At 42.1% G+C, this 18215-nt stretch overlaps 1 protein-coding gene across 1 annotated transcript in view; it reads left to right on the forward strand.

Annotated features, from left to right (window-relative positions):
- Positions 1-10821: 10821 nt before the first annotated feature.
- LOC118559592 (protein NLRC3-like) overlaps positions 10822-18215 on the forward strand; it is a 53686-nt gene continuing 46292 nt past the window's right edge. Inside the window, exon 1 of the mRNA XM_036130282.1 lies at positions 10822-10935. The gene's annotated coding sequence lies outside the window, so the exon portion shown is untranslated. The remainder of the gene's footprint in view (positions 10936-18215) is intronic.

An 18215-nucleotide genomic window follows, 5' to 3' on the forward strand; every position in this document is an offset into this window, starting at 1 on the left:
CCTCTTTCTCCGACCCCAGGCAGCAGGTCATTGAACCAAACTGTCTGATTCCACTTCCTCTTTTCTTTTCGGCAGATTTCCTGTAGCCAGCAGCTGCAGTCTCCTTCCAAGCGCTACTTCCTTTTTCCACAAACTTTTTTCTCCTTAGCCTGTCTGACACTTGGACTGCACTAAAATAATCATCATTCCACTAATTTAATACATGAATGCTTAATCTTTTTAAGAAAGAAAAACAATCAGTCAAAACATGCAGTTTAATAAAAAGAAAACGATCAATTTAAATACACAATTAAAGAGCTCTTAATGTTATCTTTTTTATGTAATACCTTTAATTTCCAAATTATCTCTTAATTTTGAATGATAGAGAATATGGTTGAGCTCACCACACCACCGATTTTAGAGGTATTTTGACAAAGGTGATATACTAAAGAATTATTTTTGTTCTTGGACAATGTATTTTGGGAAAATTGTTTAGTTATATAACTTGTTTAGCTTCTTTATATAACTTGTTTCCCTTATATTATGGGAACAACTGGTGAGTTCACATAAACTAAGCGCAACATATATGCTCTTGCGCTGAGTTTTACCTGTTATGTTTCTCACATAAAACTGAGAACAACATGTGTTATAATTTGTTTTAACTTGTGGTGGGAACTTATGACTATGTGTTGTGGGAAAGACTGATTCAATTTCTTTATTGCTTATTTTGTTTTGCTGTATTTCGCAATGTTATTTTGGTTCACACAGTGCTAAAATGCTGGGAACGGTTTCTGTTTTGAAAAAAATGTTTGGAAACGGGACGAACAGATCAGCTGGGAGAGAGAACTGGCCATTCTCGCCCCCATCTGACACTTTGTTTATGGGTATTTAAAGGAGGTTACCGCCCTCAGTCGACAAAGTCTGCCGTGGGTTTGTGGACGCCCGGCCGCGTTGATGTCCGGACTGACCCGGCTTCCCAGTCCTAACCATGGTAAGAGCTGATTCTGAGAATCTGTTGAACATCACGCCTGTTTGAAAGCTTGTCGGCATTGATGGTTGCTACTTTGCTATATTCTGTGGGGAATAATAAAGGACATAATTATTCTAGCAGAAATAGTGCTTGCTGTTTTGCTGCATTCTGTGGGGAATAATAAAGGACATAATTATTCTAGCAGAAATAGTGCTTGCTGTTTTGCTGTATTCTGTGGGGAATAATAAATGTGGGCATTATTATTCTAGCAGACGCAGTGTTTGTGTTTTTATTTGTGTGTCGCCGATCTCTCCCAAACCTGAATAAAGATTTCATAAAACACAGGGGAAATAACTTTTCCATGCTGGAGACGCGCCAATATGCTCAGTTTCTTTGGAGCACTTGTTGGCATTTCGACAGAAAACAAAGCAAGTTTAGAGACTTAGACCTTCAAACAGGAAAAAGGTCTAAGAAAAGACACAAATTCAGTTCTCCAGTGATCCAGCAGACTGAAAAGTGTGGAGCCAGGCTGCAGCGAATGCCTAAAGAGTCAGATAAATATCAACCTTATCACAATGCAAAACCAAAAAGTAACATTGGTAAAAGGTGGAGCCATTCCAGAGAAGTGATCACCAAGGAAAACCTTGAAAGTATCTGCAGAGATTTTCTCACAGACTTTGACGTGTGTTTAACAAAAATCCAAAAGCAACCCCAAACTCATCAAGCCCCAGCGTACGATACGGTTGAAAATAATTTCTAACACAGTTTATCCTGTTTTAACCCTTTCTTATTGTTTTGGGACTTAAGACATGATGAAGGTTATATTGCTCAGCTGGAAAAAAGCTGCCCCTCCAACTCAAACGGTGGATGGAAGATGTTATGAACCATCTAAAGCTTGAAACATACTGTCAGCGACTCTGTTCATAGATTTAGAGTAACCTGGCAGCCATTTATTTAATGTTTTGGGACTTAATTCTCTTAAGAGTAACATCTTACCCAGCCCCTCCTTTTTACCTCTTTGTTGAACCTGATAGCTGAATCTCATCTGTCAGCACGTGCTGTTGGGATTGTATTACCCTATTTATTATTTTCCTTACGCTGTTTTTGAATCTTAGAAATCAATTTAAAAAAAATATTTGAATAATCTTTGTCTTCCTTTTTTTCTGTTCCACTTTTCAGTTTGTGTCCATTGAATGTGAAATAAGCCCAAAATAACCCCTAATAAAGTTTTTATCAAACGTATCACAGAGCACTATAGTGAAAGCAGTAATGCTCCACTTGTGAAAGTAAACCTGTTGGCCTCTACTTGGCATCAAGACAGCAATTCTTGGTGCTCCACAACCAGACAGGACACGTAAAAAACTGACAGAATCAAGGCTGCCAGACAACCGGCGCCACCGGGTCCTCTGACTATCACCAGCAACCAAAGCAGGTGGAGTGTCTTGCTCAAGGACACAACGACAGAGGATCGGTGTGAGGGTTCAAACTGCCAACCCACCAGTTACAGGAAAAACTCCTAGCTCCTCCCCCACTGTCCATCAACCATCTGGGAGATCCAGTTTGTTTTGTGGTTCCTGGTGAAAACATCTGAAGACCAACCTGATCAGAAACTGGGATCTGTTCAGGTTGGGATCTGAAGATTTATTTAGTATTTCCCCCAAAGCGGATGAGTTTTACTTTGCCTCCATATCTGACGGTGAAACTGGGATCCTGGCTGAGTTTGTTCCAGCAGCAAGAGCAGCTTTGTGTTTCCTCACAGACCAGCAGACTCTAGCATGAACACTTGACCTAGAGAGTCAGGAGATCTGAACTGGAGCCTCTAGTCAGAGGTTGAAGAAATAGGATGGGAGCACGTAGAGTCAGACTGAGCTGACATTTAGTCTGATAGGAAGCTGATGAATCCAGAGAGTTTTGGCCTTTAGCTGCAACACAGGACACAGAAACAAAGTAAAGCAATCCTTACTGTTGATAGGAGGAGCAGTTAATGGAAACCTGCTATCAGTCTCCTCCTTCACAAGGAGCTGCTCTCCTTCCTGACGGGCCCCGGGTTCCTCCTGTTCCTCCTTTATGTGGAGGGGCTCTGACTCCTGCTGCTCCCCCTCAGGACTCTGTTCTTCAGGAGCCTCTTCTTTAACTTCTGCAGCCAACACTGAACCACATTACATGCTTTATGAACAACTAGATCTTTACAATGTTACAACCATGGGAAAGATTCAGTTTAGAGAAAAAGATTTGATCAGCAGTGTAGAGAAAACTGAACCTCAGGAACTGACAGTTTCACCCTAAAAATGATCACCAGTAACTTTAGGGTCATTCTGTTGTGGGAATTCAATGTAATTATTCCTTTAAAATGTTTAATAATGGCTAAATTGGAAAGAATATGCGTTAAATAAATATGAGATAAAATATGACAGTTAAACATTGATATATAAATATATATTTGTAGCTGATTAATTGAACAGTTGTTGAATAAATGTCTTTTTATTGTTTTGTTGCATTTAATGACACAGTTTTATATCATTAGCAACGTTTTGGCCTGGTATTTATTTAACTGAGTCCTTGATTATTATCCGGTATGTATTCTAAATTATGACAGGATTGGTCCTCCATAGAAAACGGCCAGAAAAAAACGTTTTTCGGAGGAACTTTTCCAAGCACAAAGAAAAACTTGATACTGAACGGTGCTTCATGCTAAGCTAGCATTAGCACCTTTTATGCTACATGCCAAGCTAGCATTAGCACCTCCGATGCTACATGCTAATCTAGCATTAGCACCTCCTACATGCTAAGCTAGCATTAGCACCTCCTATGCTACATGCTAAGCTAGCATTAGCACCTCCTAAGCAGAGCTGCAGGCTTAGCCAGTTTTCTGGGCGAAAGCCTGCAACGAGTTGTGATGAAGAGGAGGAATCCATCAGCTGCTGAAAACGGCTCCTAAACTTTAGCTCCATCCACACAGTTAGCATGAAGAAGGAAATCTCCAAACCTGATGGGTGTAGCAGAACTCTGGGCTGGAAAACATCCCCCATCATTGGTGTCTCCTCTGCTGCGTCCTGCCGCTCTTTGAGCTCCTGCTTCCCTCCAGTTTCTCCGCTGTGCCTCCAGCTGCTGGACTTCTTTCCAGACTTCATCACCTGCAGCAGCTGCTGCTCTCTTTCAGCCTCACCAACACTCCCGATTCTGGCCTCACAGCAAAACAAGGACAAAGAACCCGGAAGAGATCAACGCGGCTGCGCTTTGATAAGGAGGGGCATAAAAGACGGCCGCCATCTTGGTGCGGTCATCCTCCAAACAGCACCAGGATGCCAGAGGCGGATTCTCAGGATTTCTCACCAACTTGTTTGTAAAACGAAAGATAATTATGTCAAGGTTGTCTCTTTGCTTTAATTTAAATATTGTTTTTAAAAATCTGATAAAATAAATAATTTAGCTTGTTTTTGTAGTGTTTTTGAGTCATTCTATTAGAATGTGTAAAATTGGACACTGATATTTTCACGTTTTGTACCCAAAAGTATTGTTTCTATGTATATCTTAACACATTAGGGAGATATTTGACTTTAAGAAAAAACATTTTCCATCTTAGGAATTAGGTTTCTTTTAACTTTGATCATTATTTCAAGATGTTGTCACTCTAATTCCCCAACCCTGTTATGGAAACTTTGAAAGCTCTCTGAATATTAGCATAAAATAAATTGGGATAGAAATCAACATTTTCACATAGATAAAATGTCCCTCATACTAATTCAATCATTTTAAACTGAAAGATGACATAAAATCACACATTTGTGTCCTCTTATTTCCTGAAATGTGACTAATCGGAGAAAGCACTCTTGTCATTTTTCATCAAAATTGTTTTTTTAACCTAATAATTGTAATCAAAATAAATTTTACATGATAGCTCTCATTATTTTAGATAAAAGTCAACAGACATTAAATTATTTTTTCAGTATTTAAATTGTTTTAATAAAACTGTAGGTGTGAGGGGGTTGAGACCAGCATAACAGGGTTAAAGATGGTAACGGGGTTAAAGGGACAAATACAATTTTACATATTTACTTCAATGTACAGCACTTTCCGTTGGCATTATACTGCATTTAATTTGGAACCATAGCAAGGACACCAGATATAAACTGCTGTTGAATTGAGCTTTATTAATCTAAAGTAAAAAAAACAGCATATTACCAACAGTAAAACATTAAGTGAAATGATTAAATGCAACATAATGTGAACTGTGTGTGTGTGTAGGCATAACAAAGTCTCATGGGAGATGTGCTAAAAGTAACCTCTTCCTAATTCCTAACATACAGTTACACTTGTAATTTGATATATTAATATTAATAACAACAATGATCAGACAGTGAAGGATTTTAATGTGTCTGTATCAGTGTGTGTGTCCATGTTAAAGTGATTTTGCATGTGTTCCTGTATCAGTGTGTGTGTCTGTATATATGCATGAATGTGCCTTTTGTTTCAATAAGTTCATATTGTGAGTCGGTTCCACACCTCTTTAAAGACTTCCACATGGCGCTTTGTAACGTTTGTGGGGGTGGAATAAGTTCAAGGACTTCATCAAACAGGTACCAGTGAAGATCATCCTGATATGGCCAGAAGAACCGCTTTGACCCAATACCATGCATACATTTGACCTGGACACGGGTCTCTTGTATGTTTAGAATGATACCTGGATACAAATCATCATCATATGTGAGAATACAGCATTTACCAATCAGCTGTGAACTTTGCCACTGCTTTGTTTTCCTGTATTTCCCTCAGCAGCTGGCTGTGATGCAGCCATTTCCATCTTCTGTCTGAAACTGAAACACTGGCTGTTGAAGCACTTGCAGATAAACTGCTGACGTGTTGAACTCATGCAACTTGCATCCAGAAGCATCAGTTCTCCTGGAGCCAGAGTAATGACCTGCTGGATTCTCATGGTTCCAGGAACAGCCGGTATCTTTGGCATTTCTCCATTGCTTCTTCAACATTTTTTCACAAAGAAGAGTTTAACACTCATGTTTGCTTCAGACAAGGTCCTGAATAACTCTTCTGCATCTGGGATGTCACGGCCTTTTGCCACCATCTTGTCAGCTGCTCTTTTTAAGGCTCCCCCAGCACCATCTGCTCCTTTTCCATTGACATTGTTAGGAAGATGTTCTGTTGTTAATACAAACAGGATTCAAACTTGGCATCAGTAAAAGGTCAGGCTGTTTTTTTCATAGCCTTTCTAAATCTGGAACTGTCCAATCTACCATAGCAGGTCTGAGATGGTACCATGTAGAGAGTGTTTGCTACCCTGTAGTCCTGTAGCTCGGTCCATTAGTGGCCTGGCTGGCCAGAACCACGCTGACCTCCACTTAAGGTAAAAAATTAACTGGTTTATTTTGTGCACAGGCTGCAGACACCATCATCCCAGCTCTGCTTCAGGAGAAGCTCTCCCTGCTGAATGTGCCTGACTCCACCTGCAGGTGGATCACAGACTTCCTGTCTGACAGGAAGCAGCAGGTGAAGCTGGGAGAGACACTCATCTGCACTTTTGGCTCTAAAGTCAGAGAGAAGAGAAAAAAGGAGTCAGTTCCAGTTGCACTGAGCAGTTGAGCAGATTAGTAGATTGTTGGTTCCTGTAAAAACTAGATGCAGAAGCTTCAGAAGCAGACAATGGGCCACTACTGCACTTTACAAGTTTACAGTCCTAGCAGAGTTTCCCTTAAAGACCTTTGGCTTCCAGGCGCTTCTTTCTGGAGGAGTGGCACCCTGGAGCGGGTGGGCTCAGGAAGCCCACTGCAGCTTGGTGACTAGAAGCCACTTTCTAGCAGTGACTTCTGTGCTGCTGCTCGCTTGGCCTTTAACTTTTTCATCTGCAAAGCTGAACAAGGATCAGATGTGCGCTGAGTCTGGACTCACATTTTGACTGAGAACGCTGCAAATGCTGCGCTGAAAGCACAACTTTGGCTGATAAGGTGGATAATGCGCCACCATGAGAGACGAGGGGAAGATTCTGCTGCTCACACGCTGCACTCTGGACTCCCCAGCAGAAGAGAAAACAGACTCTGCAATAGTTAGAAAAGCACTTCTCACTAACTTTGCAGCTGCACACCTTGCAGAGGGAAAAAGGCAGGAAAAAAGAGGCAAAGCAGCCACTTGTTCCATCCTCTGATGATTAGAAATGAAAGCAGGAAAATCTGCAAAGTGCTTCTTTAGGATCCTGTTCTACGGCTGCAGCTTCTAGCTGCTAAATATCTGCAGACACTTTGGCTTCAGCAGCTTGTGGAGAGCAGCTCTAAAGGAAACTTTCTCACTATGGGGGCTTTATTTTCTGCTGGAACTTTGCTGCTTTTAGCAGCTTTCTGTCCTCCAACACTTGATGCTCAGACCAGAAGCTTAGCTCTGCTTGCTCCCAGCTCAGAGGATGAAGGACGTTTGAAGGTGAAGACGTGACTTTATGGACATGTTGATGGAAATCAAGGACTATTGTGAATGAAGGAGGAGGAGATGGCTGGTCTTGATGACTCAGCATTTCTTGGATCCTTGCAGGGAGAACAGCAGCAGTCTGTGGAAGATGTTCAATGTGCTCTAAGCAGACAGAGAAATGTTCTCTTCTAGATGTGGCTGACTAGAGGCAGCCTTCAAGAGCCACTCCCCGACTGAAGCCTGCAGCTTTCCTTTCTGCCTAGCGCTCTCTGTGCTCCTCAGCCTTGGCTCTCTCTCTCAGACTAAACAAAATCAGGAGGGATTGAAGACTTTTGTCAGGCTGGCAGCACAGAAACTTTTGGAACTTTTCTATCTGAGCAACACATGATTGATTTGCTCCTTTAAAAAGTCACAGTAATGCTGGGCTCTGGGAGGTCAGAGGTCAGCTAGGTCCCAGCAGGGAAATGCTGATGGCCAAGTTGCTGAATCTTTGCAGCTTTTCCATCTTTTTCTTTTTCTGCCTGCGTTCAGTTTAGATGATCTTTTAGTTGCTTCCTGCAGAGATGTGAACGTTCCACCATGATTCCTGTCTGATTCCAGCAGAGCAGCAACACACATGATGCTTTAAAGCCAAACTGAAGAGGCAGATGCAGACAGGAAGGATTGCTGGCTGCAGTTAGTTGGTGTGGACAGCAGGTGGCGCTGCTGCATGGCCCACAGAGGGAGAGCAGCAGCGCCACCTGCTGGGACACATGAAGAGCAGCCTGAAGCTGAGCTGGGAGACATGAAGCTTTAACATCTGCTGAACTCTTCAGCTCCTCTTTCCCTCACATCTGGCCTGAAGCAGCTTTAAGGTGGAAAACTGCTGCAGCTGGAGGAGATTCAGCAAAACCAACATGTTGCTTTGCTTTCTGGGCCACAAGCTCCACAGGAGGCTTGGCAGCATCAAGGTGGATGAAGAAGAAGAAGAAGAAGAAGAAGAAGAAGAAGAAGTGAGAGCAGCAGCAGCAGTCACCTCCACACAGGCTCTGCTTCCTTGCTGAACATCTCCAAGCAACACGTTTCCTCAGCTGTGCTGTTAGGATGCTGCTCTGAAACATCTCAGGAGGACAGGACACTTGGAGACACTTTGGAGAGGAGATCTCCTGGAATCAGACTCACCTAAAGCTGCTGAGAGCCTCAACATCTCCAGATCCTCAGCAGACTGAGCTGAGCTGCTGACCAGTCTGCTGAGCAGAACTTTACTGGACCTGCAGCTCTGACTGGGATCTTCTTCCACTTTGGCTTTCAGCAAAAACATCAGCAGAAGATTCCCAGAAATCACACATGAAATCAATCTTTTCTGGGACTCCAAGCTGGGAGAAAGTGAAGCTGACTGTGGCAACATTTGCTGAACACTTGCAGATGATTTCAGGGAGAAAATGATCCCCGTAGAAGCAGGACTGAATGTTTTACAGCGTAGAAAGAAAGAAAGATTAGAGTCCAGCTAAACATGGATGGAGCCTTTTCATTAGCAATCTTTCACCTAGCATAAGAGCAGCTAAACAACTGCTAACACACTTCTATCACTGTTTAACAACCTTTAAATGCTCCACAGCAGATTATTTTACAACAACAATCATCAAACTGTCACTTATTATGCTTCAAATCCACTTATTGAAGACAGAAAACCAAACTTCATAGCTTCTCCCACGGAATGCGAACAGAAAGAGCGATGGAGAGCGTGGGAAACCCTTCACAGACTATAATGGTATGATCCGTTAATTTGTCTTTTTAAACTCCCAACTAACACTCACAACAACAATTCATCAACTCAATAGGTTCACCAGGAAAGATAATTATTTACATTTTCATTCACAACATCTTAAATTTGAAAAGAAATAATAATTTAGAAACCGGAAGTTACCCGCTGTTTTTCAATGGATCTGTCGTCTTTTCAAAATAAAAGCTGCCAGTGCTCATATAGTTTCCTACCGGAATAGCTTCTCACTGGACAATCTAGTGTAATAACGTCACACTGCTACATTATGGATGTGGAGAACTGTTCAGTAATGTTTAAATAGTATAATAATATCATTATTTCCTGTTGGTTTGTGTAAAAGGATTTTTGAGCTATTAGAGTCACGTGTGACATAAACACAGAGACTCAGGTTCATGCCAGCTGACCAAATCTACCTTGTTATAGTTTTACTGTGAAGTTTAATTAATACTCACCGGTTGTGTCTTTCCTCGTGTGTGTAGGTGACAGAACGTCTCTCTCAGAGAAGCAAACCAGTTTTTTCCCCCAAAGTAAAATCACAAAAAAGTAACGTTAGTGAATTGCATAAGGAATTTTAATCTGATTACTAGTTTGTAAAAAGTAACGTGTTTGTTTGATCTTCATTAAAAAAGTAGACACAATAGAGTAAAGCCCTACTAAGTAACGCGTTGCTGGCATCATTCTCCATCGCTGCTCTTGAATCGACCCGACCTTTTCCATCTTTTTATGACGGGCCTCTTGCTGACTCAGTACAACTTTACAAGCTCTCTCAGCTCCTCCATTTTGTCTTTGGGAGAATTTGGTCGACGCTGCCCCATGGTGTTAAGATGAAACCATGGTTCCTTCATCTGGCTTTCCTCTTGTCATCATTCTTCTTTGTAGGTACCCACTGTGGCAGAGGTCCCACTCCTGACATCAAATGTCCACACCATCCCACCGTGTGTCAATTAAATGGACAAAATCCTAAATCAAAACACAATTAAAATAAACAATTCTCCAACAATTTTAAAACCAAAAAACGACCCCCCCCCTTTTTTTGCTAGATACCTGGACTCAAGAAGAAGGTTAGTAGAAACAATCAACACATCACACCATGCTAAAACCCTCTGAAACATGCCACATACACTACACACTAACACTTTAGATAAAACTAAAATCACATGTATAATTCTTATTTCTACAGTCTGGAGCCCCGATGATGAGCTAATTAGTAATTATGTCAAAGTGCTGTGTGCATGTTCCAGCGTTTCAGGTGCATGTGTCTATTTATCTGGTAACAAACCGGGTCTTCATTACAGCCATAATTAAAGACTGAATGGTTCATATTTACAATAATGTAAAAGGCAGAGTTTTTTTCTGTTAAAATGAACACATACTTTAACAAGAAATATCAAGACTCATAGTAAAAGAATGGAGAAAACTTTAATTAAAGGACAAAATAAAATTATTCACCTCACTAGTTCTAAAACCAGGTACAGACGGTGATCTTAGTGCAGCTATGCCTGTGTGTCAAATAAAACGGATATTAATTAAACTAACTAGGATATTATCCCCTTGTCTCCTTAAAAGGTTTCATGTCTCCCCGAAGCTAAACTTGACTTTTAAATGTCATGAATATTACTGGATGTCTTTAAACACATCATGTCTGATAACAGACTGCAGACACCTGATTTCCTGTAAATGAGTCCAGGAGGGCAGGCTGAGCCCTTCCTGCTTCTCGTGTTTACCTGCAGCAGGTAGAGATCAGAGGTCAGAAGCTCAGGCTCCATTTTGTCTCTAAAGAACAAACAGAAGAAACACGTCGGTGTCAGAATTAAAGGTAAAATCATTTTATTCTAACTTTTCTTCTGCTCACTGAGTTTTTCTTTGGGAAGTCAGAGTTCAGTTTGCTCCTCTGTTGACACCCAGGTCTTTGTTACAGAGAGTTCTTTCTACCTGTGTCAGCAGCTGTGTTGTATAAAGTACTGAAATCTCAGAGTCAAGTAAAAGTAAAGGCTCCTCTCCAAAATATGACTTTGGTAAAAGTCCAAGTCACTGACTGAAATGTTACTTGAGTAAAAGTCTTAAAATATCTGAAATGTCTTGTACTTAAGTATGAAAATTACTGTAAAAATAGATGTACTTATGTAATGTAATGAAAAGTATAAGTAAAAAGTAAAAGAAGGTAGATGCAGTTTGAATGACATTTTTTAGATTTTGGTAAACTTTGAAGGTCAAATTCACTTAAAATAATATAAACAACCAAATGCAGAAGAAATTTAGACCAAGTTTAGACAGAAAATACAACCTTTTTGTAAACCTTCTGTTTTCCTTCTTCAAGTAAGGTCAGTACTAAACACTTTACAATTATACACAACCAAGTGCAGGCAGAATTTAGACCAGGGAGTGTTTACCAAGAACATGGTTAAGTGATAAACCAGGCTTAGTTAACCTACAGGAAGTGGTAAACCTGCTAATAGATACACCTGTAACACTATCAGTAGGTGGGCTCTCTCTCTCTCTCTCTCTCTCTCTCTCTCTCTCTCTCTCTCTCTCTCTCTCTCTCTCTCTCTCTCTCTCTCTCTCTCTCTCTCTCTCTCTCTCTCTCTCTCAATCTCAATCGCGCTTTTTTTGTAATCAGTAACTAAACCAAACATTGAAATGTATGGCAGTAAAAGTATGCAATTAAGTTCAGAAATAAAAGTGAAATTTATAAAAAAAAAATGTACTCGAGGAAAGTATGAAGTACACCAAAATATACTTAAGTACAGTAGTGAAGTATTTTTACTTCATTACTATACAACACTGGTGAGCAGCTGTGTTCAGTGTTTGGTGTCAGCAGCTCTAAATGTGTTTAGAATGATGGTTTCTGGCTGTGGAGGAACAAGGACACTCAGATCTCTGCAGAAACAAAGGTTGTTGTGCTGATTTCTGTCCTGACTCTGGTTCCAGCAGCCAACCATAAAACTGTTTATCAGAGTTCCTGAGAACAGGAACAGACTTTTTAGTGATGCTTCCTGAGCGCTGAGCTATTATACTAATATGGTTTATGTCTTATACCAAAAGAAAAAGAAAATTTCTCCCTTCTTTGACTCTTAAGGTGCATTTCTTCAGTTCACTTCTAGCCCTGCTGTAGGCCAGTCTGTCTCCTGATCTGCATCCACACTGCAGGTCATGCTCTGTGGATACAGGAAGCACGCTTCCTGCCTTCAGCCTGCATCGTCCACACATGCTTTCTGTTTAGGAAAAACTCTGACTGTCTCTGTGGGTAGGGCTGCATCAGTGCAGAAGTGACTATAGGACAACACAGATGATGGGAAGTCTTCCAGATCAGCGTCCTCTGTGGACACTTTCCAGTCCCTGTGTTCAATACAGGCCTGGAATCATTTCTGTTTCTGTCACAGTTGGACCTGCTCTGCTAAATAAAATCTGAAGCAAAGGGTTGTCAGCAGAAAATGTGGAGGGACTGATAAAAAGAGGTTTTTACATAGAGATGGAGGCTCTGATCTCATATGGAAATCTAAAGATTCTTAGTGTTAGAACTCTGGAAACTTTTTGTTTCCATCTGTGGAGTGAAACTGTGGATGAGACTCAGTGTAGAAATGTCCAGCATTTCTATATTTAGCTAAAACTGTGTTTAATTAAGGAGGCCCTGACTAATTTATGGCTCATGTGTTTCAGTCTGTCTATAATAAATGAGAGCCATGTTTGTTTAGCTGTGTATGTATTCATGTGTATGTTTGTATGTATAGCCTCTTTTCTGTTGCCACTGAAAAGCCTGGAGCTTTCAGATCCCTGCTAGCTTTTTCATTCACATTTACCGACTAATTTAACTTTCTGGGGCTTTGGTGCCTCAGCTGACCCAGTACTTGGGGCTTGTTGAGGGAACGGGGTTGGCTGGAGCCAGAAAAACTGTCCACCACAAGGGTGGAGTAAGGAGCAGTAAGGAGTTGACTAGTTTACAAACCCTTCATTTATGAAAAATGTAGTTTTAAAATGTTTTTAGGCAGAAAGCACACCTCCAGGCTTCATGTGTGCTGTCAGTTATTCAGGATGATGCGCCGATGCTAATTCTGCTGGGACTTGTCGGGGAAGCCAGAGTACCCAGAGAGAACACCTTGTTAGGCTCGGAACAGGTGGACCCAGTATTCAAGGCAGACAAACAGTTCGAGTTTAACAGTTTATTGATATCAGACCCGGAGCGGGAGACGTCAGCTTTCTCAGCGGGATCCTCTGGTCTTAGTGTCCAGTTCAGATCCAGTAGATATCAGGCGGCGGGTCGTTAATCCGGTACGGATAACCGTGAGGGCGAATGAGAGCAGGATGAGCCGTAGAGCGAAGCCAAACACGAAGTCGGCGACGTGGTCGAAGGTCGGAGCCGGGAGATCAGAGAGCCAGTGAGGTACCGAAGGATAATCCAGGACGGAGTCAGGTCACAGTTCCAAGTTCGATACACAGAGGGCAAAGATCCAGCGGGTAGTCAGGTCAGGCAGAAGTCAGATCGGGCAAACAGAATCAGACGGGAACAAGTAGGCTCAGAGGTCGAAAGGCAAACAGGTCAGGATCAGGAATCAGAATAACAAACGCTGGAATAAGTCTCACACAAGGGTCGAAATAAACTGGCACTGTTGTCTTGTCTTGGAGCTGGTTAAATACTAGAGAGGACAGGTGGAACAGATCTGAAGTAATGAGGAATGGGTGGAGCTAAACAGGTGTGTGACATGAAAGAGACAAGACAACAGTGCCAAAATCATGACACACCTGGGTTTACCTGGGTTCCTTCAGGTAAACTCTGCACACAGAGAATAAAGGAGTGACAACTTCTTTTCAAGTTAAAGAATTTAATACCAGAAGTAAAATGAACATCCAGAGAACATCACTAAGTAATGCTGTTTATCTGAATTAATACAATTTTTCAATCAATAAATCCTCTTTACTAGGCTAGTGAAACTTGAAGATCGAAAGAAGCTGAGCTAAGGAACTATTTACTTGCAAAAAGAAAAAAAGACAAAACAAAAGTGGTTGATCATCATCAGAATAATTCAGTGAATCCTGGTTCACTGCAGATCTGATGTACAGAACATGGGATGAGGTTAAAGTAGCTTTACTAATTCAAAACAACATTTGGTATGTGTTTCAACCCATTTACAATGCAAATCCCAAGTTATACAAAACGCTATTTGAGGAAATAACACTTTAAGAATCATTTGCTCGGTAAAATCATTATTTTTTAGGAGCGCTTGTTTTATCAATGCAATTCTACCTCTGGGTCGCACGCTAAACTCTGTCACTCCTAAAGTTAAATAAAACGTGTTTAAATCGACATTAATGTAATAAAATAATACGACGATTTCAGCAGATTTCCCCTCAGCATGGGGAAGTGGGTGTTGTGTCGACTTTCCAGCTCCGTGTGGAATCTGCTTTCCTACTCGACGCTCTTTTCTCTGCTCCCTGCTTGCTTGCATTTTCCTGCCTTTTTTTCTCCTTTTATCTCTTAGCCAAAACTACAGAAAGTTGGATTTGGTTATTTTATTTTATTTATTTTTGATTTTGATTTTTTCCCCGTGTGGACTTTTTTAGTTTTCAGCTAATCCACACAAGATGACTCTTTACAACACCCCAGAGGAGGCAGTTCTCAGGAAAAATGCTCTTATGGAAAGAATTCAACGTGAAGTGGATATGGAGAAGAACCACCCGATTCAAAGGATGCCTACCTTCACCACAATGGACTTTGACAAGCTTTTACAGAAGATAGCTGCTATGGAACTGAAAATCTGTCGACTCAAAGTGAATTATGATGTAAAGGCCGTGTATGGAAATGAAACAACCCTGCCTGTGATTCCGAACGGTGACCACCAGCCCAGCGACTCAGCAAACAAACAATTCCCTGAGGAAAATGAGAATTTCCTCAGGGAAATTCTGAACTTGAGACCGTGGAACAGCCGCAGAACTTGAGACCGTGGAACTGAGTTGCAGAACTTGAGTAGAACGGAACCCAGGAGACGTGAACAGGAGAAGAGAACTTGAGCAGGAACAGAAGTGTGTCTAGAGTTGAGGCTGCTGGAACAAAACTGAAGTGAAGGCTTCTGACGGACCAAAACATGAAAACCGAGCTGATACAGGGTTCTGGCAGAGACTGAGCAGGAGAAGAACACTACGGACCGGCGAGCAAGAACAGACTGAGGTAAGTATAAGTAAAGGTGGAACCAGGTGGGAACAGTTGGAGGTTGATTGCAGCCTGACAGGTGGAATCAATCAATCAGCGCAGGGAAGGGAGAGAGGCAGCGAGGCTCAGACTGCAGCCTACAAGCTGCATCCTGACAGTCATAGTGTCTGATTTGACTCAGATAATAAACACGTCCCTTCTGTCAGGTGTTTTCCTCCAGTCCCTAAAAACAGCAATTATCAAACCACTGCTGAAAAAGAACAGTTTAGACAAACTTTTACTCCAGAACTACAGGCCCATCTCAAACCTCCCCTTTATCAGCAAGATTATTGAAAAAGTTGTATTTCAACAATTAAACACCTTCTTAACAACGACCAGCCGCTTTGATGTTTTCCAGTCTGGTTTCCGTGCTCACCATAGTACAGAGACCGCCCTTATCAAGGTGTTTAATGACATCCATATAAATACAGACTGTGGAAGAACCACAGTGCTGGTACTATTGGATCTCAGTGCAGCATTTGATACTGTTGATCACTCCATTCTGTTAGAACGTCTGGAGAACTGGGTCGGCCTCTCTGGTACAGCTCTCAACTGGTTTAAATCCTACTTAAAGGACAGGGAATTTTTTGTATCAGTAGGTAACTTTACATCAGAGATGACAAAAATTACATGTGGGGTTCCCCAAGGGTCCATTCTAGGTCCCCTCCTATTCAATATCTACATGCTCCCTCTAGCTCAGATAATAAAAAAATAACAACATCAGCTATCATAACTATGCAGACGACACACAGCTCTACATCACCATGTCACCAGGTGACTATGAACCAGTTCAGGCACTGAGTAAATGCCTAGAAGAAATCAATACGTGGATGTGTCAAAACTTTCTTCAATTGAATAAAAACCAAACAGAAGTAATAATATTTGGACCAATAGAGGAGAGATCAAAGGTTAGCACACAGCTTCAGTCGCTTCAGCTAAAAACCACTGATCAGGCCTGAAACCTGGGAGTAGTGATGGACTCAGACCTGAACCTCCAAAAGCATCTAAAGACAGTTACAAGGTCAGCTTTCTATCACCTGAGGAACATTTCCAGGATTATAGGACTGATGTCTCAGCAGGATCTGGAAAAACTAATCCATGCGTTTATTTTTAGTCGAATTGATTACTACAACGGTGTTTTCACAGGTCTGCCTAAAAAGTGGATCAGAACGCTGCAGCTGATCCAGAACGCTGCTGCCCGCGTCCTCACCAAGACTAAGAAAGTAGAGCACATAACCCCCATGCTGGATCAGTTTCACCTGCTGCAATAATCAAGTCTGGACTCATTCCACCTGTTCAACCTCCTACATAAACTCTTCTCATTTCTGCTTTCACTGCTGGTTCGACAACGTCCTTCCCACGTCTGCTCATGCCTCCCAGCGTCCTTCGTCCCACATCGTGTGCTCCCATCTCCAGCCAGCCCTGTCTCTGCCTACCAGCCTTACCTCGTCTCTGCCTTCCTGCCTGCGTTCCCTCAAGTCCCCCGGCTTCGGCTCCACTACGTTCTCCCGCTCCAGCCACGGTCAACATCACTCCGCTGCCATCTGGTACAGTCTGCTGGTTTCCTTTCCACCACTCATCCCCTTGAATAAAACTCCTAAAACGAAGCTCTGTGTGTGGCTGAATTCAGGCTCAGTAACCAATACCTGACAAGCAGGATCTGGAAAAACTGATCCATGCGTTTATTTTTAGTCGAATTGATTACTGCAACGGTGTTTTCACAGGTCTGCCTAAAAAGTGGATCAGACAGCTGCAGCTGATCCAGAACGCTGCTGCCCGCGTCCTCACTAAGACTAAGAAAGTAGAGAACATCACCCCAGTTCTAAAGTCCTTCCACTGGCTCCCTGTATCTCAGAGAATAGACTTTAAAATACTTCTGTTAGTCTATAAATCCCTAAATGGCTTAGCACCTAAATACATCACAGACTTGTTATCGGCGTATCAACCATCCAGACCACTAAGGTCTTCTGGCTCCAGCCTGCTCTGCATACCTAGAACCAGAACTAAACATGGAGAAGCAGCGTTTAGTTCCTATGCTCCACTGATCTGGAACAAACTTCCAGAAAACTGTGCAGAAAGCCTGAGTTCCTTTAAATCAATGTTAAAAACACATTTGTTTAAAATTGCCTTTGACTGTTCTAGTTAAACTGTTTTACTGTTTTTAATGTACTTCTTTGTCTCTACATTTTATTCCTACTTGCTTTTATTTTGCTATATTTTAATCTTCTAAAGCCCTTTGTATTGTCTTTGTACTGAATTGTGCTATCCATCCAACCTTCCATCCATTTTCCAAACCGCTTTATCCCTCTCGGGGTCGCGGGGTTGCTGGTGCCTATCTCCAGCGTTCACTGGGCGAGAGGCAGGGTACACCCTGGACAGGTCGCCAGTCTGTCGCAGGGCAACACAGAGAGACAAACAGGACAAACAACCATTCACAGGACAATTTGGAGAAGCCAATTAACCTAACAGTCATGTTTTTGGACTGTGGGAGGAAGCCAGAGTACCCGGAGAGAACCCACGCATGCACAGGGAGAACATGCAAACTCCATGCAGAAAGACCTAGGGGTGTACTCAAACCCAGGACCTTCTTGCTGCAAGGCAACAGCGCTACCCACTGCGCCACTGTGCATTGTCTTTGTACTGAATTGTGTTATATAAATACATTTTCCTTGCCTTGCCTTGCCTTGTAAAGGCTGTGAAGAAATAAACAAAGCTGTTTCTGGCATGGTTGGATTCCTTTCCTCCTGCGCCTGATGCTGAAGTTAAGACAACAGACTTAACTCTGATTACCCGGTCATGTCCCCCAGGCGAAGAGAGATTTCTCCAAGGTGCTGGGTGGTGCGTCTTTGGGCCCATGGTGGTTCAGTCTCCCTCCTCCTATGTCTCAGGCAGGAAGAAGGTGAAGGCTGGGTGGC

The sequence above is a fragment of the Fundulus heteroclitus genome, unplaced genomic scaffold (assembly GCF_011125445.2).
Source record: "Fundulus heteroclitus isolate FHET01 unplaced genomic scaffold, MU-UCD_Fhet_4.1 scaffold_323, whole genome shotgun sequence".
Classification (NCBI taxonomy): Eukaryota; Metazoa; Chordata; class Actinopteri; order Cyprinodontiformes; family Fundulidae; genus Fundulus; species Fundulus heteroclitus.